Below are 24,696 nucleotides of genomic sequence, written 5' to 3' on the forward strand. Positions count from 1 at the left end.
CCAGTTGGGTGATTCTCAGCTTCTTTCTTCGTCCTCCGGGGTTAGACCACCCTTTAGTCATTGCACAGTTCTGGGGATTATTGCGATTTCAAACAAGGATCTGTGTGTTTTGGGGTCACCGCCGTGTCCCCCTTTTTGCCAAGAGCCTCTCGAACCTCGTTGGTCTGGTGTTCCTGGTTTTCGCCAACCCCTTCATGGTTATTGCTGTGTTTGTGGGATCCATCTTCTCCAGGAGCCCAAACGTCATGACACTTGACCCCAGTTGCTGTCTCGGCAGTCCCTACATCTGTCTCTGCTGTGAAGGGTCCTCACATCTCCGTGTCCCCGTCTGGTGTCTGTTCCTTTCTCTGCAAGAGACAGAAAACCAAAACACCTCTCTCCCTAGCCTTGATAATCTAATATTGTTATCCATTGTTGTTCTAATGATTCAAATTTGGTTTAAAATATTATGTTCAGGACCTATTCTAATCATAATCTATGTGTGTGTAAAAGAAATCAAAAATTAGTGAACCCTTTCTAAGTCTAACACATTATAAGCTTAAGTTTTACCATAGCTAAATTATTAAACACAGAAATAACATCATAAGATGTTCATAAAACCATTGTTTGATGTTCGGACTCAACTCCCCCTTTTTGACACACTCCCATGTGTCAATTCATTGGAGCTAGACAATTAAAAGAGAAGGTTAGTGACATCATATCTCAGAAAGTATCAGAAATTCTTCTCTCGAGTACCGTTGCTCCAGCCTTGTCATCACTGAGGATCGTCAATCCCGGACATTTCCCTTCTCCATATTTAATAAAGTCTGTCATCCTTCCATGCCCTGGTAACTGGTCCATCCAGAGCTGTAACATTTTGAAATGTACATACAACAAGCCAAACCACACCTTGGTCACACCAACCCTTTTCTGCCCCGAAGATGTCCAATGCCATCCTAGTATGGACTGTCAAAAGTGGCTTTAACGCTGACTATCCTGACAATCCATTTTATAACGTTTCCTGGTCAGATTTGCCAATCTCTGCACCAGGGTTGTAATAGTTTTGCAATTTTCATCAGTTTTTATTTTTATTTAGCTTCGACTTCAGATTTTCAATTTTATATCAGTTTTAATTAGTTTTTACCAATTCTTTGCTAGTTTAGTGTAGTTTTTATTTTCTGAAAATCCTTAGTTTCAATTTAGTTTTATTTGTGTTTTGCAAAAATTAAGTGTAACAAAATCCCAGTTCCATCATATCAGTCATGCTCTTCTGGTTATCCTTGGGTGTTGAGACTAATAACTATTAACTCTTGCCGCACCGTGTGGTCCTAATTTTGGTTCAAGTGAATTGATAACCTTTTGAAGGCGATTGTTTCACACCTTTATTTGGATGTCCCAGTCCTGTTGTCTCGGGATACATCACGCTGCCTCATCTGGGGTTAGCTGTTTCCTGGGGATGCGGGTTGAGTGGGTGAGCTCTTCAAGAAGGGGGAGTGTGCTCCCCCTGATGAGGTCTTCTAGGTAAGCTAGGTTAACCTTCTTGTGTGGGCTTTTCAAGTGCACTTTAAGGTTAGTGGGACTTTTAGTTTTATAAATGTCCCTCATGACCCCCTGATGACCCAGTATTTCATTTTTGCACACTGTAGTACACATTTTAGTTTTTGCTTGTAGCTCGCATACTCTACTTGCCACTCCTCTAAGTCCTGATGTTTCTTAGAGAGGGCAACAGTACCTTTAAAATTATATCACACGTGTGGGGGTGTGGCCTTGCCAATTGTTTTGCCCACCTTTTCAAAATGGCTGGCGTGCCCACAAGCATATTTCATGGAAAAAGAAAGGTAAGCTTGATATTTACATTTAAAATGTTTTGTTAAACTCAGATTTTTATTTTATTCTTTTTGCAAGTACCCCTCCTCGGTGGCGAGAAACTGTTGGTGTGGTCAAGTGGGTGCTCTGGAAACAAACGCTCAGGACAGAACAGTTACCAGTCATGTACTTCCTACAAATTTTGCATATGTTTTATTCCATATTGATCCTCTGAGTGTAATGGTACATTTTAATTTGAATTTATCCAAACTAAACACAATATTTTCTTTATTTACTTTGCTCTTGTTCTTTTGCAGTACCACATCCTATCAAATGTCCCTGTCGATTATATTCTACATTTAATAACTTACTATTTCAAGTGAGAACCTAAATCATGTGGACCAATGTTTCTTATTGCATCTCTCTATTCTGAATGTGGCCAGTCATTCATAGGTATTGTTCAATTTTGGCGATTTTCCTCTATAAAATTTAATTGACTTTTTACAGTGGCCTGCTGTGGTTAATAATAACATATTCCAGTCATGAGTATTGTGATATCAATAGTTATCTCCACTGTAGCATTTGGCATTCCCAATAATATAACATGATACCTTAATCAAAACACAGCCACTATAGCACAGTTTTCTTAATGCAAACATCAGTAACTCAAAATCAGCAACCACAGTGTTAAGTCTGCAGTTCATACTTATGTGAAGCTAGAGTCTCCTCCTCCAGTCTCTCTTATCCTCCTGCTCCTGAAAAAACAAAACAAAACAAAGCGAAGCATCCACCCTTCTCTTGTCGGCTGGGTGAATTGTTTATTGGCATTTACTAATCCTAAAGTGGGTGCAGTCATTGTCTCAGTATCAAGTCAGTCAAAGCTTTTAGTCGTCAGTCCATCACAGTCCATTCACATGCATACCTCCATGCACATTCATACCAGATGTTGCTGATAATGGAGTCTCCCGCGCAACCTATTCGAGCCTCCATCACCAGCAAGATGACGTCATCATTTTAAAGGAAAACAGCTCCTTGTTGTTTTTTGGGCCGGATTGACTCGGTGCAATCCTTTTAGATCAGTGTTCCCTATAAGTGAATTTCTCCCAAGCCAATTACAATCATGGAGAAGCACACTTTGCAACTGTTTACAGTAATAATATTTTATAGCGCTTTAAATTTCAATCTTTCAGGCCTTGTTTAAAGAGCTGATTGTTAAATCATGAACTCACAAAATATCAACATATCACCACCGGTGGATCACACCTCTCAGATGTTTTTTCTCCAGTGCACTGTAACAAAAACGAAAACAGACATAACCAACAAAATACTACTAAAATAACACAAACTAGGGCCCGTTGCAGACATGTCCAAGCATAAAACTATCCCTCTCTCGCTTACGAGACAGAACACAAGCCAAAGCTCACTGATAAAATCAAGCTAGCGCTAAACAAAACCAAACAATCAACCAGAAATTCACAGGAACATTTTGCTTCCTGCCGGGACAATATTGTGTGGGAATGAGAACCTCAGGTGCCGTAACACCTTTTGTTCCTCCTTGAATTAAAACTCAATCACAGAAAATGCCGTACTCCGACCTAAAACTTACACTATTAATTCATCATTTTCACTCTGTGCCACTGTTCCTCATCAGGGCTGTGTGAAGCACAGCAAAGAATTCAGTCAAGGCCTTGAGCCATAAACAGACATCACGCACAGACATTGTTTTCATAACAAAACTTTTTTAGACCTTATTCCTAAAATCTACATACATGCCCTCTGGGTGACATATAACACATTCTAAGTTTTTAATGGTAATCAATGGCTCCTCATAAAAATTATGCATTGGGATGTTTGTGTGCAGCATTTTGCATATCAGCATAAGCAAAGCATTCTTCATTGCATCAGCGTGTATGTGTGTGTGCGTGTGGATCACTCTTCATTGCACAAGCGTGTGCATGTGTATGTGTGTGCATCACTTCTCAGTGAATCAACATTCCCGTGTGTGTGTGTGTGTGTGTGTGTGTGTGTGTGTTTGTTTCTCTTCATTCTGAGTCAGTGCATGTAGATGTGTGTGTTTGTGTGGGTGTTTGTGTTCATCACTTTCCTGTTCTGGTGTTCTGGGTAAACCACGGCCTGAAGCGTGCCCTGGGGTCCTGCCCCCCTCCTTTTTCAGTTTGTTTGCGACCATTGCTGCTGCTGCTGCTGCTCAAAATTCAGTCCGTCCTGGTTCTGACCCCAATTGGGGCAGTCCTTTCTCCAGTGTCGATGTTCACCGCAGGTGAAACCTGCATCTTCTTCTGTGTTTTTGTCCATTCTGAGGTGCCTTCTGTCCTCAGTTACTCCTCTTGTCTCGGTCACGCCCTTTTTCGCCACCCGATCATCCGTGTTGGTCCATCACTGTCCTGCACAGTGTGAATGCAAAGTTATCAAGGTCAGCATTCTTTCGCTCGGCCTTACTTTTCATTCGGGCTTGGCGGGCGTCTCGTCACAGCTCTGTCAGCTGACGCAGTCTGGGGATTTTCCCCCGTGTAGTGAAACGGGCCTTAGGTTTAGTGCTCTCCGTCTCGGCTGCATGAGATCACATTCCTGCAGGTCTGTTGACATTCTCAGGTCGTTGTTGTGGGTCCAGCTGTTGCAGCATTTGGTCAGTGTCACGTATGGGGGAGAGCAGGAGTCCAGTCAGCCTCGGCTTTCAGGGCCGGCAAAGCAGCCTGTAATTAAATATGTATAGAAAAAACAAAACAAAACAAAAACAAACAAAAAACAAAAACAAACGAACAGGAAAATGTTGTTGTGTTGGCTGTGTTATTCAGAGGGGAGACACACCGGGACCAGGCCCTGTGTCAGCCTTCTCTCCCCCTTTTTTTTTTTGTTTGTTGTCTCCCGATATAATCAACTCCTAACCCACCAAGTTGACAGGACAACACCGGTATATGTTAAAATTCTTAAGATCATGTTTAAAAGCCCAAAAAGGAACTTTCTTTCATTCAGTAATCACTTTTATTAATCAATCAACAGAAAACATGTCACAATTTGAATCTTTTAACCACTAAATTTGTTGCGTCTTGCCTGGTTGGTTAGACCAGTGTTCCTTTTTTTTTTTTAGTTAAATTGTTGTCCTGCAACCCAGAGGGTTTCTTTGTCAGTAATGTATAGACCTCATCATTTAAGTATGTTAATTTTTCTTTAATCTTGCTGGAAAATCTTCACGTGTTCATGAGTGTAAGCTGTTTCTTCATTGCGTGTATGTGCATTTGTATAAAAGCAGGTTAATTTTATCTTTTCTCAAACTAGGCGTTACCTTAAAAGGAGCCTTTCTCTCAGATTTCTCTGCTTGTGTGTTTTTGTTTCACCTTTTTGTTGTGATGCTCCGGACGCCTTCCCAACCTCCACAAGTCCGTTGGCCCCAATTTTATGTGTTAAAACTTCTCTTAATTTCTCCTCTAATTCTCTCCTCGCTGCTGTCTGTTTCACAGCTGCTGATTCGTGCTGGGTGTGGTTCCCATTACCTATAATTTTGCTTCGGCCGCTGTGCTTGTGGGGGCAGTTGGTCCAGGTCCGCAGCTTCCTGTATTAACACACTAAGAGATTTATTTAATTTCATTTTCATCACTTTTAAACCGATAAGCAGGCAACACGCCTACCTTGACAGCGTAAACTGTACGCCAGTCTCCCAACACATTCCTCTCTCTACTCCTCTATAATTCTCCACTGCACACCTCTTACTATCTCTCCTTTTTATTTTTATTACACCACAGAGTAATACACCCAATTATGCCCGTCTATCTCTATGTGGCTCCAAATTCCCTCTTTATTTTAATTTCACACTCGTCAGGGGACAGGCACACAACAATTTCAACCACTGAAACGAGGAATTCAACCTTTTTATATTTCTTTACTAATCTAGACTCAACGTTTGTTCGCAAAATGTGTCTTGTTCTAGTCCGGAAATAAATGTGAACCCGTGATTACACGGCCGTTCCAGTGTTATTTCCGTAGCTATGCGGGGGCCCTCACCTCCCCAAGTCACCACCTCGGCACCCGGACGCCGCCGGTCCTGGCCAAGCGTCCCCGGACAGGAGGGTCGCCACTCCTAGGGCAAAGTTCCACAGGTACACTAGGCATCAACCTTTGATCCTAAAATGTGTATTTGCTCTAATGTCCTCCTAATCAAACACATTAACCGTCACTGTCACTGTGTTCACGCTTCACACTCCACACAAAAAACACACTCAGAGCGCGCCTCACTCACACTCTCACTCAGTGCGCGCTTCACCCACAAGACAGCACCCAGAGCGCGCCTCGCAGCTTCACACACACTCTCTCACCCAGAGCGCGCTTTGACACTCACACACAACACTTTTCCTCAGCGGGAATTTTACACAGAAACCTCTGAGCTCAACTATTAGATCTTCTTAAAGCACACTGCACCATAGACCAAAATACCCTTTTCTCTGCGATTATGACCGCCACCACGGGGCAAAGTCGCATCATAAACGTGATGCTTGCATCCCCGAAGTTATACCTGACATCATAAACCAGGTGTTGCTCTGTACTTAAATTTTTACTTTGTATTATGGCCGCAGCCCTTTATACTCGACTGACGCCACAAACCACCGTCAAAACCTCTCTCAAATGTACTAAAATTAGCACCAACCACTACTGCACTTCACGGCCGCACCACCGGAACACGCCGTATCATAAACTAAACCTACGGACGTGTTTCGCTCTCGCGTTGCCAGCGTCCAACTGCACCGTGAAGCCAGTATCTGCTTGTCCTTAAATCAACTTCTATTTCATAGCCGGCAAAAGCCAGGACGTCACTGACACCATAAACAAAATAAACAAACCTCGACTTCAATGTACTGGACTAATGGCCGCGTCTTCAGAATAAATTCTAATGTATTATTGCTACAGAAGCCAGTATTAGACAAAATTAAATGTGGAAGGTAAAGTGGCTGCAACTAGCTCAACGTAGTATCTTATTAGTTTCTCGGTAGAAGCAGTTTACTGCAACTAGCTCAACGTAGTGTCTTATTAGTTTCTCGGTAGAAGCAGTTTATTTAACACACTGGAATTCAGCCTCAACTTATGTTGTTAGTATCTTGCGCCAAAAACCAGACACCGACAAATTTACTGTGAAAATACATGTGACTCAGCGAACAGATTAATTTGGAAAGCCCAATATGCACATTTGGTATTTATAACACAACAGGCTGTGCTTACCTTTTTATTTTTGGACCGGTCCTCTGTTCACCTCGCCTCACGATCTCACCAAAGGTCAAATCTACACCTCCTCAGCACACCAAAGATCCGGGTCACACGGCACCAAGTTGTTGAAAACACGCAGTTCTTTGAATCTTTGGGCTGAAGGAAGGACAATACTCGGTGTATCAATGCTCAATCAACAATCATTTATTTGCATACAATTCAACAATAAGAGCATTATAACGTCCGGACGGGAGAGATGCTACCAGAGGGTCAGGCACATGTCTCGAAATGGTGACGGGTTGCTCAGCTTTTTATAGTCTCTAGTGGCCCCCAGCTAGTCGTAAAAGCCAAAACATCACATTTTTTCTCTGTTACAGCGCCTAAGTTATGACCTCGGCAGTTGTTTCTCTGCTTTCTGTAAGGTGGGGGTGTGGAATGTGGTCTATCTATCTCCCCTATCTTTAGACACAGAGTCTCCTGCTTACAACCTTCTCTTCATGATTCAACAATTAAGCATGTCAAGAAAACAGTGTCACACATTCCCAGCAGATCAAGGATACAGAGTGATGCACCTTTATCTAATAAACTAATATGTGAATATGTTCTGTTAACTCAAAAGTATAATGAGAACTAAACTACATACAGATCACACACTCTATTTTAAAGGGTATAATATGATCTACAACAATATCATAATTCAACTATTTTGATTACATCTATAAGGTAACATATAATAACAGAATAATATCACAGAGGGAATGACCACATGAATATTATTTTGTGTAAAACACTCATGTAACGGGACATTTTTCATTGCTATATGTATTTATTTTTAGTTTCTTTAAGAGGATAGAAAATCCATGTAACAGGGATTCATTTTATGTTAGAAAGCAGTGAGGGCGGAACTTTGGTGCTTGCTCCGGGGTTTCGGGGAGCAGTAAGTGGAGCCCACCTTCCGCTGCTTCCTCAGACACGTTCTGGAGGAAAGCAGAGACGCATCGTGTCTTCCTTACTCTGCTCTTCACCTGCTTTTACAGGTCGGTACACGGTGCTCGCACCGAAAATGTTGTTTATTGTCACCATGGTTACCCACGTTAATGTGAATGGGAGAGTTAAGGCGGTCCGCCAAAGTTATTTATATGTAAACACGGGAGAAAACCAGAGGAGTGTCCCGCGCGACCGCACCGCGAGCCCGCTCGTTAGGTGGAGCGCTCGTGAAGCAGAGTCAGTGCGCTCCTATGCTCTGTGCAAACGTGTTGTAATGCTCCAATCAAATCAGTTCTGTGAGATGTGAATGTTAATAGTTCTGTTAAAGTGACTGAGTAGATTAGCTAGTGTAACACAAGCACTCTGAGCAACTCTGTGTAGCTAACAGAGGCATTCACTGATGTCAAGCCAGCCTCCACTTTATTTTACGTTCCCTGTGTATTCAAAGTATTACGGGAATGGATGTGGAAACCGGATTTCAAAATAAAAGCCAACTTCGAGTGAATAAACAGATATGTTAAGAACATAATAACATATAATTTAGGCTTTTTTTTTTTTACAAACTCTAATGTTAGATCTATATGACACAGCCTTGTACCCTAATTGTGCCCTGTCACTATCAAGGCCATCTTATTTTGGATTTCAAAGTAAAAGCCCTGTGAATCTTCATTTTTGAACTACTCTTTCAATGAATTCATAATGCTCTTAAAAGCAAAAGTCGTATTTCCAAATACTATTTGAACTTTGTATCAACACTTTTCAACCGCAGGCTTTTTCACAGTAATACCATATCAAAATTAATTCTTTCTGATTTTGCTTTTCATAGTAATGGCCCTTTGAAATTGCCGATATTTGACTTAATCTCCTAACGATTCAAAATGCTCTAAAATGAAAAATTCTTGTTTCCACAGGGTAATTCCACTTTAGATCAACAGTATACAGCCCCACAGTGATACCATATCAATATCAAGTCATTCTGATTTTGCTTTAAAAAATAAAAGCCTTTTCAAATTGTCCATAATTGACCTAACTTTCAGTGATTTCAAAATGCTCTAAAATGGAACATTTCTGTTTCCACAGGGTAATTCCACCTTAGATCAACAGTATACAAACCCGCAGTGATACCATATCAATATCAAGTCATTCTGATTATGCCTTCCAAAATAAAAGCCTTTTTAAATTGTCCATAATTGACCTAACTTTCAGTGATTTCAAAATGCTCTAAAATGGAAAATTCCTGTTTCCACAGGATAGCTTCACTCTATATTTACAGTATACAGCCCCACAGTGATACCATATCAATATCAAGTCATTCTGATTTTGCTTTTCATAGTAATGGCCCTTTGAAATTGCGGATATTTGACTTAATCTTCTAACGATTCAAAATGCTCTAAAATGAAAAATTCTTGTTTCCACAGGGTAATTCCACTTTAGATCAACAGTATAAAGCCCCACAGTGATACCATATCAGTATCAAGTCATTCTGATTTTGCTTTCAAAAATAAAAGCCCTTTCAAATTGTCCATAATTGACCTAACTTTCAGTGATTTCAAAATGCTCTAAAATGGAAAATTCCTATTTCCACAGGGTAATTCCACCTTAGATCAACAGTATACAACCCCACAGTGATACCAATATAGGTAATACATCAACATGGCTGCCGTGGCTAAGTTAGGAATATTTATAATGTCATTTCAAAACTTGCATATGATCTGCAATTTGTAGTAGAGATGGACCGATCCGATATTACGTATCGGTATCGGTCCGATACTGACCTAAATTACTGGATCGGATATCGGAGAAAAATAAAAAATGTAATCCGATCCATTAAATATCACGAAAGCACCTCACAAAACTTGCAACACGCCGTAACTCACCTCAGAACGTTAGCACGTTGGAGCAGTATGCATCACGTGATAGAGCGGCTGTGGTATGCGGGACCTGTCGGTGGTCTGGATAGCATGTGGAGCTTCGCTAGCAACCCAGCATTTCATCTCCGACAAAGTTATCCCGAGAGAAGTAAAGCAAGTGTGTAAGTCCATCTCTGAATGTTTGTAAAGCATTCCCACGTTAAGCTTAACAAGCGACTGCCTCTCGCTTAATGATCAGCTGATCGGCTTTTCTGTCGCGAGTCCGTCTCTCTTGTTTGATTTTGGCCCACTTTGCACCAGAAAGAGGAAACCAGCGGCTGAACAACAGCAGCACGTTTAAGCTTGATAAGCTGTTGTTAGAATGTATTTAATATTACTTTCTACACCAGGATCTTTTTCTACAGCTGACGGCTGGTAACTGTGCAGGGGCGGATCTAGCAACGTTTAGCCAGGGGGGCCGATAGGGCATGAACAGGGAAAAGGGGGCACAAAGACATACTTTTCTTTCTTATTCTCATTTAAAATGTCTAGCTTTTAATAAATAATTATCTGACACCCAAAGTTTTAATTTGATGTAAAATGAATAGAAGTCAATTACTGTATATAGTAACTATTAAGTCTAATATATATACCCTAGTAAGCTATAGTACTTTTTCCTTTGGGAAGGTACCATCTGTGCAGTCTGCAATTTTGTTGAAGAAAGATGTTGAATCTATTTAATATTTCTTGAAAAATAATTGATTTCTGTGCATTTTTTTTCACACTGCATCAAATTAAGGTTGATTACGTCGATTAAGCATCATGAGGTGGCGCGTGAGGGGTGGTTCCCTATTTTTTATTTTTGTTGTTGCTGGGAGTTGGAACCCTATTAGTTAGGTTGCTTAATATTTACGCTAAGTACTCTTTAAAATACCAGAATAGGGAGGATGGTGTAGGTTTAAGTTTATTAGATTGATCAGTATTGCTGAACTATGAAATATTTTTTTTGTATACAGGTATAACAGAATAGCTTTAGTGTAGTTGTTGTTTTAAACTTGAGTATGAACTTGCAGACTTGCAAAATGCAGCAAGATATTTTAAAAAACTGTTTTGTTGATTAAAAAACACTATATCGGATTCATATCGGTATCGGCAGATATCCAAATTTATGATATCGGTATCGGACATAAAAAAGTGGTATCGTGCCATCTCTAATTTGTAGCAGATCTACTGACTGTCACAGAGCAGCTGGAGCAGTCTCGAATGCAGGTCAGTCCACTGCTGCCCCCTGTGGCCAAGTGCCATAGCTACTGCTGGATGAACTCGTGACACATCTGCACCTGTTTCTATGAACACATTGAGTCTGAGTGGCTGCACTTACACTGGTGCATTCAACATATTGAAAGATGGCAGCAATGTGGATTGTCAAGACTCAAACCAACCATTGAGCAAAGACAGCAGGATCACTTGTTTCTGTTTGTTATACAGCCAGATTTACTCGTGACACACATGTGCAGCTGCTTTATCACCTATTCTGAATTTGTTTCAAGCACAATACATTTGTTACACATGTTGGGATATTGTGTTTGTTTTAAATGTTATATACCTGTGTGGTATGTGACTTGTGTTGCCATGACGCCAGGTCTCTCTTGGAAATGAGATTTTTAATCTCAATGAGATTTTTTTTTACCTGGATAAATAAAGGACTAATTTGTAACTTTCAGTGTTTTCCGGTCTTCCAAAAGAAAAAAACCTTCAACTACATGACATGCAGTTGTGTATTTGTTTTCACCTTATCATACACTTGAAGTTTTACAAATCACCACTTCTTTAGTGAATATCATTTCAGTCTCAGACAACCTCGTTTCTCTTACAGAGGTTGAATGCACCTTCTGCGGATGGCGGTACCACACAGTGTGCGTGGACTTCCCCTGCACAGAAGGCAACTACAAATGCTGTGAATGCTAAATAAACAGAAACAAATGATCCCTGTTGTCTTTGCTTGATGATTGGTTTGAGTCTTGACAATCCACATTGCTGGCGTTGCATCTTTCAATGCCAGCAATGGCAGGTATCAGTGCTCAAAGCTTTTGTGTTTGTTTCCAACAAGTTGCCCACCTCGGGAAACAAAAATGTGTTCTTTTACTTGTCAGATGAACATATGAGACACTTTGACTCTTCAGTGCAGTGTGGAGCCTAACAAAGATCTGTTTTGTGTCCCAGCTGATCAGCAGGAGGAGGAGAGTCTGACGGAGCAGCAGAGGAACATTTTCAGCTCCTTGGACTCAGCTCAGCCACTACAGAGGAAACAATGAGCTCAACACAGAAGGTGACAGACAGAGCAGGACCATATGACCAAAGATATTTATCACCATATACATCTGAACATTTGCCATAACGATGTAGCTGACGATAGAATTGACACCAGACAAAATACTTTACAGCTGCACAACTTTATTAAAAACCCATCAATGTATTTTCACTGAAACAAGCAGCTGTTGTTTATGTGCATTAAAGTTATATAAAAATGTAACAGTGCAAATGCAAATTCCTCGCTGACAGTTTAACCAAAAGGCGTTTCCAGTGGAAACTGGCCGACACATCCTGAGCATAACCATGTATAATATCCACTAAACTTCAGAAGAGGTTATACAGTCGTGGCCAAAAGGTTTGAGAATTGCATAAATATTGGAACCTGGAGAGTTGCTGCTTAAGTTTTTATAATAGCATTTTGCCTGCACTCCAGAATGTTATGAGGAGTGATCAGATGAACTGCATCGTCCTTCTTTGCCATGAAAACGAACTTAATCCCCAAAAAGCCTTACCACTGCATTTCATTGCTGTCATCAAAGGACCTGCTGAGACCATTTCAGTGATCGTCTTCTTAACTCAGGTGAGAATGTTGGCGAGCACGAGGCTGGAGATCATCATGGCTGTATCCCGATTCAGGTTCTGCAGCTTTAAAGTCCTCAAGGGCCGCGTACTCAAAGACCGCTAAGGCCGAAGTGCGAGGCTCGTAGGCTCGTGAAATGGGACGTCTAGCCTCCGTCGCGCTTCCCGGGTTGCCTAGCAACCATGATACTAACAGCTGGAAACGTTTCATACAGCTTTGTTTGACAGAAATGAAGGAGAACATGTTGGTACTAAATGTGGCTCAATGCTTACATATATGTGTAAAAAGCAAATGCAGGAGCTGTGATAACTGTGTCTGATAGAATGAAGAGTAGACTGATATATGAAATATTCCTTTATTGGGTGAGAAAATCAGACCATGTCATAACTGCTGTAAGTCACACAGAATAGATATCAGAGCCTTAAACAGGCTGACTTCTGCTAAATGGGTCAAACTGGGCAGAAAGTCTACAAACACATAACATCCTTATAGAATATGATGTAACACTATAGATCAACTTAGCTCAGAATATATAAAGCATATAAACAGTTACAGCAATATGATGCAACAAACACAGCAGCTACTGATCCAAAATACTCAAAGCTTCATAGAACTGAAACCAACATTTATTTTTAGCTCCATTCTGCTGCTGATACAGACTTTAGGTTTCTGAACATTAAACTTGTTGCTGCCTTTCATAGTGTGTAACTTGAAGGCCCTGAGTACTTTCTCCCACACTGGAAACACTGGGAGGATCACATTATGTGAACATTACCTAATAAGACGGATTCAGCACAGACAGTTATGTTAAACTTTCCTAGCAGTCCTTCACAAACAGGGAACAGTCTGTCTATTCTCTCCATCTGTCAGCTGCTGCTGGCTCTTCCTCCTCCTCTTCCTCACACACTGCTGAGTTTGTCCTGGTGGATCATCAGGGCTGCAAAGCCTCACAGATGATGTGCAGCAGTGGGTCCCTCAGTCTGTCCTCACTCTGGACACTTGCAGTCGTCACACATGGAAATCAAATGTGTGATAAGCTGCAGGATTCAAACACAAGTGTAACTTATAAACACATGTTCATACTTTTATTCCACAATCAGAGAGAAAGAAACAGAGAGAGAGTGCAGGACAGACAGACAGGTGACAGTCTCAGGTGTACACACTGCTACACAACAGCACCAGAGAAGCAGGATTTAGTGTTTGTGTTATTACGAGTGTAAACAAGAAGAGTTCCAGATGGTGCAGTGGACACATGTGTGACTGCTGTGATTAAAGCATCTTTCTTTCAGCTTAACGAGTGAACCGTCAGCTCGTTCAAACACACGTTAAAGTGCGTTTGGCTCGACACCACCGAACAGAGGCAGCAATATAACACAGCTAACATTAACAGTGCAGTGAATCCTGCTTGTGCCGTGATGTTCAGGACTGCAAACCGAGCAGCATCACTGACTTTCAGCTTGTTGTGTTTGTGGATATATGACTGACTTTAATTATCCACAAAATCATCACATTCTCTGTCAGATTAATGTCGCCTATTGAACGGCGTATATTTTAAAGGCTTTAAAACCAAGTTAACGCTGAAAGTACAAACATCACTAATGTCACATAACTCTGCCGACAAGGCATAGCTATGGCTATGAAATGCTCTTTGTGTATCACTTCTTCATTATGAAAGATGTCATTAATGCACTAGTAATGTCTCATCTGGAGTATTGTTCAATCATTTGGTCAGCAGCTAATAAGACAGATCTTAACAGACTTCAGTTAGTCCAGAATAAGGCGTCCAGATTAGTGTGAAGATGTTCATACTATACTAATATTGATAAAATGCATAATAACCTTTCTTGGCTTCCTGTACAGGCTAAAATATTCTATGGCTTACTTGTAGTTCTAAAGAAAGCAATTCTGTTAAACACACCACATTTATTCTGCTCAGCTGCAGTATCCAGATGAAATACATCATCATATTACACAGTTTTCAACAAGCTGCAATTTAGTAAATGCTCGAGTTAAAAGTAACGTTTTGTAAAACTGTTACATTTAGAGCAACTTTTAAGTGGAATAAGTTGCCTTATAAAATTAGAGAATTATTCAAAACTTCAATGAACACTTAAAAGCCGATTTACAGAGCTTTTAGTTGTTGTAAATATTGTAAGACATGATTTGTTTTTGAAATTTGTGTAATGTGCCTCAATGTTATTGATATTATTATTATTATTATTGATTGCTTATATTTGAACAATTGTGAAACCTCACTGTGGATGTAAGAGTGAAATTATGTGGATATCTTGAATCCACTTTATTGTGTAATATTTTATGTGAGTATTTGACAGAAGACGAGCAAAATCTGTTGTGGAAGCTAACGGGGTTCCTTTAGAATAAACAAACATAGGATTTATTATCACTGAATAATTCTGTATAAATCTATACAAATTATAGAAATATGTAATAGGAAACAACAAAATAATCTAAATTATAAAATAATGTGTGTGTGTGTGTGTGTGTGTGTGTGTGTGTGTGTGTGTGTGTGTGTGTGTGTGTGTGTGTGTGTGTGTGTGTACAATCAGTAGGGATGGGCATGATTTTAGTGTTTGAACAGTCATGAATTATCTTTAACAGCAGGTTGGATGTAATGTGTTAGAACTACCAGCAGGTGGGGATAAGAGACCTTTAAGGTGTTTGGTGCCACGCTCCACCTTCAGGTTTAAAACTAGTGTTAATGGAGTTTGAAGGTTGAGTTTGTTCCACGACTGCATTTCACTCACTGCCTCTGTTTGTATCTCTGTCACTGCAGGACCAACATGGAGCCAGAAGTCAGCGCTCTCAGGAGGCCGACAAACCTCACAGAAGAAAGGGAGAGAAAAAACACACCTGTGACGAGTGTGGGAAGGGTTTTACTGTGAGGGCTAAACTAAAACAGCATCAGGTCATCCACACTGGAGAGAGACCGTTCAGCTGTCACTTGTGTGGGAAGGGTTTTACTGTGAGGGCTAAACTAAAACAGCATCAGGTCATCCACACTGGAGAGAGACCGTTCAGCTGTGACTTGTGTGGAAAGTCTTTTTCCTTCAAGGGTTCCCTAAAAAAACACCAACTCATCCACAGTGGAGTTAAAGCGTACAGCTGTGATCAGTGTGGCAGAGCTTTTACTGACAGTAGCAACTTACAGAAACATCTAGTTACCCACTCTGGAATTAAGGCATACAGCTGTGATCAGTGTGGCAGAGCTTTTACTCAAAGTAGCCACTTACAGAGTCATCTAGTTACCCACTCTGGAATTAAGGCATACAGCTGTGACGAGTGTGGGATGGAGTTTACTCTGAAGGCTTCACTAAAACAGCATCAGGTCATCCACACTGGAGAGAGACCGTTCAGCTGTGACTTGTGTGGAAAGTCTTTTTCCTTGAAGGGTTACCTAAAACAACACCAGCTCATCCACAGTGGAGTTAAAGCGTACAGCTGTGATCAGTGTGGCAGAGCTTTTACTCACAGTAGCAGCTTACAGAAGCATCTAGTTACCCACTCTGGAATTAAGGCATACAGCTGTGACATCTGTGGAAAAACTTTCAGCCAGAGAGGGAACCGAAATGCACACCTACGCATTCACACCAGACATGATGTGTACTGCTGTGAACAGTGTGGCAAACAGTTTACAAGAGACGCACACTTACAACAACACATGTTTACCCACACTGAGGAGAGACCTTATCAATGTGAAGTGTGTGAGAAGACTTTTAAATCTCCACATCACCTGAGACGACACCAACAGATCCACACCAGAAAGAGACTCTACAAGTGCAGCTACTGTGAGGTATGTATTTATATTGTTATCTTGTCATTTTAGCCTGACTGTTTGGAACAAGTCTGCTCATTAAACTGTGTTAGCATGTTAGCAATTCTACTGCATGGAAAAGCAGCTCTGAGTGATTATTCAGATTTTCCTTTCAGTTATGATTTTAGTATTACTGTAGTATTATGGTGGTAGTATTGTAGTTATTGCAGCCCAGTAAACTGAGTGTGTTAACTGAAACAGTCAAATGTAGTTGGACGTCTGCAGAGATGCTCTTTATTTCAGGCGACGTTCAGGATACAAATGTTGAAGGACTGACTTACACTGTCTTTGTGTCTTTGTTTAGAAGCAGAGCGACACAGATGGATCCAGTTCTCAACCCTGTCATCACTGTGGTGGTGGGAAAGACTTTCATTGTGACCTCTGTGGAAAAACTTTCAGTCAGCAAAAGACCCTAAAAGTACATCAACGTAGACACACTAGAGACAAACTGAAATACTGCAAAGAATGTGGGAGAAACTTCACCACACCAAGTGAGTTAAAACGACATGAACTGATTCACAGTGGGGTTAAAAAGCACCTCTGTGATCAGTGTGGGTCATCCTTCACCACTGAAAGTCAGCTTAAATCACACAAAGGAGTCCACACAGGAGAGAAACCACACAAGTGCAGACACTGTGAGAGAAGCTTCTCAAAGTCAGGTCATCGTAACCTTCATGAACGTGCACACATGGAAGGAAACTACAGCTGTGACCAGTGTGACAAGAGCTTCAGGAATCTCAGTTCATACTCTGCACACAAACGATCCCACGTTACTAATAAACTGTTTCACTGTTACCAATGTGCCCAAACATTCACCTCATTGTCTGCTCTGTGCAAACATCAGCGCAATCACTCAGGGCTGAAATCACTCCCATCACTGGATCACAGTGAATCTGAAGACACAGAAAGATCCTCTGGTTTCTGTGTCAGACTCAAAAAGCTTGAGATCAGGCTCCACAGAGTTCAGATAGAATCTCCTGTAAAAATCTGATGAGGCAGCTGTGAATCAAACTCTTCCCCTAGTTCCATTTTAAGCTTTCAAAACTGTCCTACTGTAGAGTTCATGTCAAGTGGTTAGCTTTCTTTTCATCAGTTGGTTGAAAACTGTTTCCTATTATAAAGTTTTTGTTTTAATGTATTTTGATCCACATAAATGTTTTCTTGTTCAGGTTCTTTATGTTATTGAATCTTGCAAATGTTAAATAAAAAATTCAAATGTAAAATATCTTCACTGATGGTACAAATAAACTGTCCTTTCAGCTTTAGCTCCTAATTTATTCATTATTTATGGATGTAGCACAGCAGCCGTCTCTTGATTAACACATGGAGGGCTCGGGATCTGATGGTGTCGTCTCCCTAATTTGTCCACTCAGTAAATCTCACTCATGGCCAAGAAATTGAAATAAACCTTGTTTCCCTGCTGGATAGTGATCCACTGTAACTCTGCTCCTCCTTCCTGTTTAGGATTTCTGTGGCTGAAGTAAAATTCCCTCCATCCATCACTTATCCCAGCTAACCCAAAGTGAAATAAAGTTTTGCTGGTCTTAAAAAAGCATTACAATAATGGGCATTACCAATGCAAACTGAATGATACAGAAGATGATAGAAGATACTTTGATCAGTTAATAAAGCTCATGATCTGGATTCATTGTGGCTGCTACACAGATACTTCTGGGTCACTTCTCTCAGTTAGGAACCTTCCTCACCAAACTGACTGTTGGACCACACCCCTGGTTTCATGAGAAATTGTTTCAGCCATGATTTCTCTTCCTGTATTTCAGAGTAAAGACTGAAGTGACAAATGGAAGCATGTTTAAAAAACACAATGTGAGAGAGACGTTGAGGTCCTTAGAAGTTACCCTGGGTTTTTCTGTCACCCTGCTAGATGTTACACACCTTGTTATTGGACTGGTTTCTACTGCTGGACTACTCCTGCGGAGAGTAACAATACTCTTACTAATTAGCTCCCTTTCACACCTTTGGGGATATTTATTTTTGTGTTTGCAGCGCTGTGAGCCAGAACAGCGAGAGAAAAATCTGCAACAGCGACGAGCCGAATGCTTACGTGAATCGCAGCAGCTGCACATGTGCTACGCTGAATTAGAGGATATCTTTGCTCTGGATTTCTATTTCTACTTTTTCATTTCTATATGATTCTTCTTGCATCTAAACAAAGATGATTCAATTTGCTAAATGCTGATGGCTCTTCGTGCTCAGGTGTAAATGAGACGTAATATTTGCTCTTGGTTTGGTTCTCCTGTACAGAACCTTGCAGTACAACAGAAACCTAAAAACATTATTTGTAGTTGTTATTCTTAGTTGTTCTGCTGCCTAAATACCACAGGGTCTGATTATGAAGTTATTGAGCTGCACATACTTTACGACCTGCTTAAGTTCGAGGTCACAGCGTATGTAGAGCAGCTGGAACATAATGAAGTCTACAAGGTTAAAGTTTTCTCTTCAGTTATTGTTCTTTCTGCTGCTTGGTTGGATGGATCTGAGAGCTTTTGTTTTTATTATTGTTATTATAATTATCATTAATATTTTACTCTCTAGAAGCTTTAAAATAGTGTTTGTGTTTGAAAAAATTGATTTAAGAATTGAACAGAAACATCTGTCCTTCTGAAAATCGCCCAAAGGCACGGAGACAAAGTCAAAGGATGCAACCTGTAACTTTCTCTTCCTTCATGTCAGGACCATCATCCATGATTTATATAAAATGCATATAGCAACAGTAGCACTTTAGTTTGGACTTTATGATTTCTGTAACTGGAAAATATTATTTTGTTTAAAGACAGAAGTGACCGCATAGTTGCAACATCAAAGGGAAATATTAATTAATTAGCATCAAGTATATTTGTTGCTTAAGCGTTTGCACTATAACTTAAGTAGGATTATAACTTTTAAGGAAGGAAAGATTTCAGATATTTAGTTCACTGCTTCAGTTATTTTATATGAAATTAAAACATTTACGTTGGTCAAATATGATGCTCTAAATCAAATAAAAGTTTGAAAATAAATGATGTATTTTTAAATGCTGCAACAAATGTTCACAAAAAGTAACTATAATTAAAACCAGTTAAACAAAATCAAATGTTTGAATCATGCTTAACCAAATGCCAGGCTGGAGAGCTGAACCTAAAGTATACGTAGAAAGATTTCAACATGTGAGCAGTTTTTAATGTTTTTATCACATATAAATGTCACAGCAGTGGGTCCTGGCCCAATGCTTTGTGTTTTTGGTTTTCTTTGACTCTTGTTTTTCTTGCTTTTTGTTCTTCTTATTTATCAGGCTCTCAGTAATCTTAGTTCTCCCTCCCTCAGTGTTCATTTCAGCCTGTGTTTAGTTTCTGTTCCCGTGTCCCACGTTTCATCGTTTCATGTCGAGTCAGCCCTGTCTCTCTGTTTCCTGTGTCTCCCCAGTCAGCCCCGCCTCCCTCGGGCACTCATGTGTGATACAGAGTAATAAACCTGACTACATTTGCTGCACTCTCTTTATTACCTGTTACTTTTAAATTCATACACTAATTATGTCTGCCCATCTCTCTAATGTGAAGGTCAAAGGTCAACATCCCAGTGACATAAGAATAATCCCAAAGGGGCAAAGGCAGCGGTTAATTTAGCACATTTAGCATTAAGGGTACAGCAAGGATATACTTTTACTTATTGTGGCAGGGGTGTGGTCTCTGGCCTGCTGCAGTGGAGGCTGGTGGCGGGACGTTGGACGGCACAGGTGAGGGTGATGGAGCTCATGACTCTCCCCTTTATAGTGACGGAGGAGACTGGCGTGGGGGAAGCGTGTAGTGGAGGAAGCCGAGGAGAGAGCTGGTTCCTGGCTACAAAGACGGCGTCAAACCAGAAAAGATTGCTCGTGGTCAAATAATGTGTCAATCACCTGTGAATCAAACTGTGTGTGGCTCAGTTCATGTCACAGTGTTGTTTAGTATATCTTCACTTGTCTCACTCTCCTTCTGTTCTGTCCATCAGGACGATCCTCAGCGCTTACACAGATCCTCCATCGATGTTTTGGATCCAATCAGTGATCAGTTCTACGAGGAGGCCTGGATGTTCACCAGCGCTCGCTACACCTCCATCTACCAGAAGGTGAGTGTACTCCTTTGTACTCAGATTAACATTTTACTTCTTAAAATACATTTTCATATATGAGCTTTCTATTATTTCATGGGCCATTTAATCAATATTAAAATTACAAGCATATCAACAAAGGTGAAGCTGTTTTTTTCCACTTGCTGTCACACAGTCATGGAGGAATACAATAAATACATAATCAGTCATAGATCCTGAACAATGACATTAAAAGAAAGTCTGTGGCTCTAAAAACTAAACAGTATAAAGACATGCTCCAAGCTGCTGTTTCTCTCCTCCTCCTCTAGGTTTTCCACTGTCGGCCATCCAGCGATGCTGGAGGGCTACCTGGCCAATGCTGGCCTCCACAAAGAGGTCCCGGCTCGGAGGAGCTGAAGAAGATCCTTGCCTTCCTCGTCAGTTTCCTCTTCAGTTCCTATCCCAACAAAACCTTCTTGCACCTATTAGCTCCAAAGAGGCTATGGTGCCCGTGGAGGTCTGGACCTGAGGCCTGTGCTCATCACGTGGATAGAAAACACTCTGACACCATTCTGGAGGTCTGATGGGACTCTGACCAAAACACAGATGAAATAAAACTTGTGGCTGGAGCTTTTAAAATGACTTTTTCACCTCATAGATTAATGCTCATGATTGCATGTTAGCAAGACAGCATCTCCCCAAGGTGAAACTCTCAGGAGACATTTACTCTTAAACTGTAATCTGGTTGAGACTACTTGAGGAGATCTTAGTAGCGAGTATGTGGATTTAGTCTCTTCACCAACAGCAGACAGACCCATGCCAAGAAAGCAGACATGTTCTCAAAGAAAGCCGAGAGCAGAGATTGGAAAAAGCTAAAAAGAAAAAGCTGCAGCTTCAGACGACTATCTGCCTGTAAGGCTGAAAAAGTCCAGTTACGCTCTATTTTGGAAAAGCTCCCAGTTTTGGTAACCTGGACTTTTATTTCCCCTCTTCTGCTACAGATGTTGACTGTGACCTCAGAGGCCAACTGGACCACACAGCTGCAGCAGGAGTGAGGGAGAGGAGTCTTCATCCAGCTTCAAAGAAAACATCCAGGTAAAGTGACGTGGATCAGCGGATAAAGCCGTCTCCACTTTCAAAGGAGATCCTCTGAGAGAGAGACTCTCTGAGCCATTTTAGCCTCAAATTATAGGACTTTATAGTACAGCAACACTTTTAAAGGACAAAAATAACATAAACTGTGACTGTAATACAAACAAAGTATTGCATGTGTTTTTAAAAGTGTTCCTCCGATGGGCAGGATATCACTATTAGACTGTCCCACCAGCCAACTTCAACAAGAGAGCACAGCAGCATTCAGTGATCAGCACAGATGTTCCTCTAACACTCAGCATCTGATCCCTGTTGGTCTGTGTGCTTCTGCTTTTGCTCAGTTAGAAACCCTGCAGCAACCCGACCCAAAACTGTGTCTTCTTGTTGGCCTCAACGTTGAAGTGTCAAACGTCCAACATCTGGAAAGGAAACCACGCCAGTGTACTGTGATGTTTCACCAACATGTGGCAGACGCTGGTCCTGCCTTTCATGCTGACATCAGCAGAGAGCCCCGCCTACCTCAAAGCCTCCCCTGTCATGTATTGATCAGGATGATTATGAAGATGAGCGAGTGCAAATAAGACTGTAAAAGTCCACGAGCAGAATGTTTGGATGCTTTCTAATGATTCATGAATATCATGAGAGTGTTTGTGTGTTTTGTCTTTTCTTTGCTGACGTTTGTTACTAACAAAGACAATTTACGCTCTGTGTGTGTTTTCATCCTTACCAGCCGCACTCTAACTGCAATGAAGGAAACAAACTGTAGAAATGGTCGACTCAGTGACTTCATAAAATATTGAAGTGGTTCAGGTAGAGCCAGTTTTTAAATGACCATGAACACTGAGCGTATTGTATCTGTACAGCATGTTTTTCTATTAGACAGATTTGTAACAGAGGCCTTGCTCTCAGTAAGTTTGAAATCCTTTTCTGATTTCTTTTGTAATCTCTGATCTTTGTGTATCCTGCTCAGTTTGCATGCTGCCTGTAGGAGTTTCTGTCTTTGTATTTGAAGAGAATTCATTGAATATACTCAGCTGCTTCCCTTTGGTGCCTCACACATCACTGAAGTTTTTCAGTGTCCAGTTATTTGTTTTTAATAGCTGTTTGAATTCTCTGTATGTTTGACCCTGTAGACTGTTTAATGGACTGCTCGTCTTCCTGTTTGTAACCACTGCCTGTTTAGGACTAAAGATTTGGATTTTTGACTTTAACACAGCCTCTGCGTGTCGTCCCTTTGTGTCCTCGTCCTCTGTGAATGTGTCACAGATGTTTCCATGATAATAACACAGCTTTCCCACAGTGGCTTGCAGCAGCATTTATTCACAGCACATTTGAGAAAGGTTCAGATTAACTCGATGAGTTTATATTCAGAATGATTCTGACAGTGGGCCACTGTGAATTGTGATCTTTCATCAGGTCAATGTTTAAGTTCAGTATTTCAAAGCAGGAGCTATGAACAGTCATCATGTTGGCATTAGAATTATTATTATTAATCATTATTAATAATGTTGTTACTCATGTATAACTCCGCAGACCACGGCCTCTCTGTGTGAGGATCTAAACGTATTCTACGCTAGATTCGACACAGCGAACACCATGAGACCGGACAGTGTGCGCACCGCGGATGACGTCAGTGCGCACACTGTGTCTGAGGAAGATGTGCGGAGGTGCTTCAGGAAGGTGAACGCGCGCAAAGCTACTGGTCCGGACGGGATTCCCGGCCGCGTCCTCAAGTCATGCGCGGCTCAGCTGGCTGGAGTGTTCACGCACATCTTCAACCTTTCCCTCTCTCTGTCTGTAGTCCCAGCCTGCTTCAAAATGGCCACCATCGTCCCTGTACCCACATCCTCCACCATCTCCTCATTGAACGACTGGCGACCTGTAGCCCTGACCCCCATCGTGAGCAAATGCTTCGAGAAGCTGGTCAGGGACTTCATCCGCTCTGCACTACCCGACTCACTGGACCCTCTACAGTTCGCATACCGCCACAACAGGTCCACTGATGATGCCATAGCCCTGACACTACACACTGCCCTGTCACACCTGGAGAAGAGAGACACGTATGTGAGGATGCTGTTTGTAGATTACAGCTCAGCATTCAATACCATCGTTCCCTCGAAGCTGGACAGGAAACTGCAGGATCTAGGACTGAGCAGCTCCCTCTGCAGCTGGATCCTTAGCTTCCTGTCTGACAGACGCCAAGTGGTCAGACTGGGCAGCATCACCTCATCCCCCGTCACACTGAACACTGGTGCTCCACAGGGGTGTGTACTGAGCCCTCTCCTGTACTCACTCTACACCTACGACTGCACAGCCACTAGCAACTCCAACATCATTGTGAAGTTTGCGGACGACGCTACAGTGGTGGGTCTTATCACCAATGGTGATGAGACGGCTTACAGGGAGGAGGTCAGCGCCCTGACCCACTGGTGTCAAGACAACCATCTCACCCTCAACATAGCAAAGACAAAGGAGTTGATAGTGGACTTCCGGAGGTGCAGAGAAGTACACACCCCCATCACCATCAACGGCGCTGCTGTGGAGAGAGTGAGCAGCTTCCGTTTCCTTGGAGTACATCTGGCTGAGGATCTTACGTGGTCAGTACACACAAACAAAACAGTGAAGAAGGCGCAGCAGCGCCTCTTCTTTCTCAGGAGACTGAAAAGATTCGGCATGAGCCCCCGCATCCTCAGGACCTTCTATCACTGTGCCATTGAGAGCATCCTCACTGGATGCATCACCACCTGGTATGGCAACAGCACCGCCTACAACTGCAAAGCTCTCCAGCGAGTAGTGCGGTGCTCTGAACGGATAATTGGAGGTGAGCTTCCCTCCCTCCAAGACATCTACAGGAAGCGGTGCCTGAGGAAAGCGGGGAGGATCATCAAGGACTCCAGTCACCCCAGCCATAAACTGTTCAGACTGCTTCCATCAGGAAGGAGGTTCTGCAGCATCCGGTCCCGAACCAGCAGACTGAGAGA

At 41.6% G+C, this 24,696-nt stretch overlaps 3 long non-coding RNA genes across 3 annotated transcripts; 2 read left to right on the forward strand and 1 right to left on the reverse strand.

The window, feature by feature from the left end:
• Positions 1-4,314: 4,314 nt before the first annotated feature.
• LOC146712352 (uncharacterized) lies at positions 4,315-7,072 on the reverse strand. Its single transcript, XR_014916838.1, has 2 exons — positions 7,012-7,072; positions 4,315-4,496 (listed from the first exon to the last, which is right to left on the reverse strand). It is a non-coding gene; the product is annotated as an uncharacterized LOC146712352 (long non-coding RNA).
• An 864-nt stretch (positions 7,073-7,936) lies between these two features.
• On the forward strand, positions 7,937-15,932 carry LOC146712353 (uncharacterized). The gene is made up of 3 exons (XR_014916841.1): positions 7,937-8,033; positions 12,057-12,162; positions 15,521-15,932. It is a non-coding gene; the product is annotated as an uncharacterized LOC146712353 (long non-coding RNA).
• Positions 15,933-16,444: 512 nt separating this feature from the next.
• Positions 16,445-17,823, forward strand: LOC146712354 (uncharacterized). Its single transcript, XR_014919244.1, has 2 exons — positions 16,445-16,537; positions 16,863-17,823. It is a non-coding gene; the product is annotated as an uncharacterized LOC146712354 (long non-coding RNA).
• Positions 17,824-24,696: the final 6,873 nt, after the last annotated feature.

The sequence above is a fragment of the Copadichromis virginalis genome, linkage group LG3 (genome assembly GCF_057382275.1).
Source record: "Copadichromis virginalis isolate Kocher_CV1m ecotype Utaka linkage group LG3, C_Virginalis_male_GT1.1, whole genome shotgun sequence".
NCBI lineage: Eukaryota > Metazoa > Chordata > Actinopteri > Cichliformes > Cichlidae > Copadichromis > Copadichromis virginalis.